Genomic DNA, 5,581 nt, shown 5'->3' with positions numbered 1-5,581 from the left:
AATCTGATCTAAATATGCCTGAATTCGTGATGTAGATCTATCGAAGTTTTGCTCACTGAGTCTGAAAGCTTCTGTGGTGGAGTCTAAATTCATGGGAGTACAAAATTCTTCATGTTCAAATTGTGGTGATTGGTACATGTGTGCATGGTCATTAGGGTTTATAAAAGATTGATCGCAACCCTCAAAGGATTGATTATGGTCCCAATGACTACCATCCTCACAATTTATGGGCATTTCATACCTTGGATTTTCTCTAGATTGCCTAAAATCATGCAAACTATGACAATTCTCAACAGGGTGGTCTAAACTACCACATGCGGGACATGCATAGATTTCAGGTTGCCTAAGAAAATTAGATGTGACAGATTCCTCATGATTGCATTTCTAAAGCTGCGATTCGAGCTTCTAATTGATCCTCAAGAGATGATTGTGTGAGTGAGGTATTAGCAAAATTCATTTTCACGTTGTGGCGAATGATGCATGTGTGAATAGTCATTAGGGTTCATGTATTGAGGCTCGGACTTTGAAAATGTCCATAATAATTCCTATGACTATTGACATCATGGTCTATGGGAGGTTCATAACGTGAAGTTGTCCACACGCAAGTTCTCTAAGGGATTTGTTGTATTCCCCAACTGTAGAAAAGATCTAGACATGATTGGGCTCAAAGCTAAGTAACTATGTTACAAAGCCCAAAATTTGGTTTTTAATGGGTTTGGATTTTTGGGAAAATTTGGTTTTGTGGGATAAAAGAAAAAAAAAAAATTTGGTTGTTAATGTGGGAGCAAAATAAAATTTGGTTTTAAAATCTGGGAGCAAGTAAATTTTTTTTTTTTTTTTTTTGGAAATTATCCTAGCAAAATTAGCACAACCCATAAAAGAAAATAAAAACAACAATAATAATTACAAACCCATAAAAGAAAGAAAAAGAAGAAAAAGAAAAATTATTACAAGCCCAAAAAAATAAAGAAAAACAAAAATTATTACAAGCCCACAAATTAAAAATGGAAGCCCACAGGTTGGGTTCTCTTAATGGGTTTAGCTTACCTTTGAAGCAACCCAGCTGTTCAGTTTGGTTGCAAAAGCCCAGTTGGGCTTTGGATCATCCTAAGCTTTGGCTTCAACACTCAAGGCCCAGTTGGGCTTGGTTCAATTTCTTCTCCTTCTGCAGCTTACAGCCCAGTTGGGCTTGGTTCAATTTCCTCTCCTTCTGCAGCTTACAGCCCAGTTGGGCTTTATCTTACACCAGCTTCAGCAGGCAGCAGCAACAGGGAATAGCAACAGGAGCAGCAGCAATAGCAGCAGCAGGATCAGGAGCAGCAGGATCAGGAGAAGCAGCTCAGCTCTATTTGGGCTTCACAGCAGCATATCAGCACCAGAGGTTTGTTCTCAGCCTCACAACTACCTGGTAATTTCAGATGAGAGAATTAGTTCTCACAACAACAAATTTCAGGCATTCAAGATGACACTGCTAACTCAGTACACAACTCAGGCATTCACAGCAGCAAATTTCAGAGTTCAGTTGGTACAAAACCAAGATGACAATGACCCAATGACCAATATGCAGTAGCAGTTAAGATGATGTAGTAGCAGATAAACAAAAGAAATATGCAGCTAACTACAGACAGACAACTGCAGCTAACACAGGGTGCTAAGTTGCAATTACAGAAGTGCAGAAAATTGAAAATATGCAGTGATGCAGGACAAGATGCAGAGATGCTAATGCAAGTTACACTAAAATGCAAGAATGCAATGCATGATGAATATGCTAGAATGAAACAATATGCAAAAGAGTATGCAGTGATGCAAATGAACTAACATGCCAAAAACAGCCAAAAAATTCACACAACACAACCAAGTCCCCGGCAGCGGCGCCAAAAACTTGGTGTGGTTTTAAAAGAACCTACAACTACACCTGCAAGTATACAGGGTTGTTGTAGATAGGTGGAGTAAGAAGGGGTTTGTCCTCAGGGAATTGGTGTGTGTAGTTGAGGTTTCCTAAGCTAAGCAGTGACAGTAAGTGACAGTGGCAATGAGCCAAAGGCAGTGAAGTAAAGAATGAAGGTACTAGGGTCTTTGAATCTACTTCTTGATCCTAAACTAAGGCAGATCCTAATCAATCATGTTCTTGTTTCATCTCAGGGAAGATTGTAATGGATGATTTATCAACTAATTTTACTAGCATACCCCTAGCATCAGCTGTCTTTCTACAGCACAGCTGATCACAGGTTTACTTGCACAACCACTTAATCTATCAACTCTAAGGCATTGGGCTCAATCCTTCTAATGTACTGAATTTTTAACCATTATCACTCACTTACCCCTAGCATCAGCTGTCTTTCTACAGCACAGCTGATCACAGGCTTGCTTTTCAAATGGCTACTAGCAGTCCTAACTCATTTTAGCACTACAAGAACAATGACAGATTACTAACTATCTTAACATACAATCAAGAGTTTCATCTAAACCCTAGCACATGAAATTAAAACATGATTAACATTTGAAATTGAAATTAACTGACTTCAAAACATGAACTGAAAACAACTTGGAAGCACTGGCTATTCCAGGCCCCTTGGGTGAAGCTCTGGCTAGCCCAGGCATGCCTACAACACACACCATATCATCCTATTTATACCCAATTTACACAATTCTAGCTCATACACACAATTCCCAAAAATCCCCAAATTTAACAGTGAATTAGGGCTATGAAATTTACCTACTTTGATGGGTCTAATTCCACAATGTCGACCCAATCTTCCTCTGACTTCACTGCTTCATTCCCACGCCTCAATTTCTTCTTTAGCTTCACCTAATTCATCAATCTCTAACCTAGGGTTTCAGGGATAGGGAAGGTGCGAGATTGATGAAGTAGGAGGCTAGAAAGATGGGGAAAATGATGGGTTTTGCTTTTATGGAAAAGGTAGAGTGGTTTGGTGGTGTTTGGTGGCGTCAGGGAGTGGTGGCGATGATGGAGAAGGTGGTGACAGTGGAGTAGTGGTTCTGCAGAGGTGAGGTGGGGGAAGATGGGTTCGATGGGAAAGAAGGAAGGGTGCGTTTGGTTTGGTAGGGGAAGGTGTTAGGTGCTCGTGTGTTTGGCGAGTTTAGCAATTGTTGATGAACAGCGAGGATGCGACGTTGGATGCGAAGATGATGGATCGATCTAACGGCGAGACAGAAGGAAGCGAGGAGCGACCGTTGGATGCGGAAGTACAACGAAACTGACGGCTCAAGATGGAGTTAGGTGCTGTAGTGTTTGACAGGAGCTTAGACTTTGATGTACTGGTGATGCTGCGACCATAGGATGCTGAGATGATCCAATCTGACGGCTAGAAAGGGAAACGGGGGTATGGATATAGGAAATGGATTTGGGTGAGGGTTTTGGGCCTTGGGTATGCCAAGCCCATATCTTTTTAAGAACAATTCTTCCTCTTCAAGCCCACTTCTAGCCTTTTGGTCTTGTGCACAACATTCTTCGCGGCTTCCTTGCGTGATTCCTCCCGGCTTTTCACTACTTTTCTGCTCTTTTCCGCTCCGCAATTCATCTAACTTTATTTGTTACCTAAAAATGCAAAATTAATTAAGAAAAATATTTATTCTTGAAAACAATGAAAATACAGAATATGGGATAAAATGTAGAATTAACGCACAAAAGATGAGTTAAATGCCAAGAAAAATATATAGAAATATGCACTTTTTAGCACTCATCACTTCTCTCTGCAACCCTTTTTATACAAAAAATTGTGGTTTTAATTCTCGTCACTACTCTTTGGACCTCTTAGGTCCTAAGAGTTGGACGGTTTTTACTTTGACAACTGTTTCATTAGAAAAGGTTGTAAAACATGATATCTTTTACAACTTGAAAATTACGAGTTGTCAATCTACAGTTGTAGATTACTGTTTTTCCCATAGTGTGACTATAAATGGATTCTCTCTCTCTTTGTGCAGCCCTCTTTCGCTTGTAGCAGTAGTAGAAAAGAATCATGACATCAAGGTCATTACTAAACAATAGGTCATGTATGTGATCTCCTTGGACTGATATTTGAGCCATGTTTACTTCGTCATCTACAACCCAAGATGCTTGACTGCAAAAGGATAAGCAACAAGCTATATATCAACATATGACAAGTTCATTCGATAGGATAACAGTCATTCTATTCAATGAACTGAAAATTTTTATATGTGTTCATTTATACAGTAAGCATTACGAGTTCTTACTCTGTAGTTTTTAATATTTTTTGGACCTTCTCATAGCATGTTTGTAGTAGGTATCCAACAATCTCTTTTTATGTCTATTTAATTTGGAGAAGTATGGGGACTTTTTCAGGTCCCCCATATCTGGAATGATTGGCATATAGGCTCTCACTGTTTCCTGTTGTTCTCGCTCCGTCTTCTCTGCTGGAAGATTTACTTGTTCATTTCCTCTTTTCCTTTTGCTTGGAGCAGGTTTTTCATCTCCCTTGATTCTTTTCTTGGGTACATTCCTCCTCTTCTTCTCCTCAGCTTTCTTATGCTTGTCATCAGTAGGTTTAGGAGGAGTCCTTTCACTTGATTTTCTTTGCAATTTCAACCTGATTCTGCAGTTTTTCCTCTCACTTAATTCTGATCCACTAACAAAATCTTCTCCAACGGAGTTTCCTGCTTTTTTGCCTCTTGTAATCATTTCATGTCTTGAATAGGTGTTCCTTCGGTGTTATCCTTTGAAGAACCAAGACCATGTTGGTTCAAATCTTCAAGAATCTGCGAAACCATCTCAATCTTATTTGTTGTCTCAACACGGATCTGTGACACTCCGATGGATAAAGAAGGACGACTACAGTTTATTTGTTGCAGTGTATCTGTTAAAGCTACATCACTTCAATTTCATTCAACTCTTCATTGTTCTGAAGTTTTACATCTACTTGATTTATCTGCAGATTTGCATGCTCTTCAAGCACTCCTTCCTGCAATGAACAGATTTGCAATTTATCTAATTAGAAAGGAAATAATAAGCATCTATTTTAACTGGCAGATATCAGTTTATTAAGTACTATGAACTAGCAATATATGAACTAATGTAACTTTCATAGTACATAATGAACTAAGCATGGAAGGAAATAATTAACTGTTTTATCTGTTCATAATGAACTAACAGATAGAATAGCTTATTCCATAGAATGAACTCCTACTATAATTTGATCAAATGTTATATTTTCTAGGAAAAATATGACAAATATCAGAGTTCATTGTGAATATTAGATAAAAGGACACAAAAAAAAAATATTCAAAAATAAACGTTATTGACAAATAGAAGAAAAAAGGATATTACTTATATCCATCTGAACTCCTTGCGTATCATTTGCTCGAAGAAGTCCATCTGGACTGCTGGATGATGGAAACATTCTAACTTCTTGTTCATGCATCAAGTTTTGTAGGTTACACTCCAGAACAATGACACACATTTCCTTGGAAATATCATGAACATTGTTAGAGCACTGCTCGGTCAAACTCTCATGCGTTGCTATCTCAAGCATGTTTGTCAATGTTAGTGATAAAAATTATAAGTCTTGATTTCTAGTCTCTTATAGATAAGTCTCGGATTAGG

This window comes from Papaver somniferum, chromosome 9 (genome assembly GCF_003573695.1).
Source record: "Papaver somniferum cultivar HN1 chromosome 9, ASM357369v1, whole genome shotgun sequence".
Classification (NCBI taxonomy): Eukaryota; Viridiplantae; Streptophyta; class Magnoliopsida; order Ranunculales; family Papaveraceae; genus Papaver; species Papaver somniferum.
The sequence above is the reverse complement of the archived record's forward strand: the minus strand, read 5'-3'. Positions refer to the sequence as shown.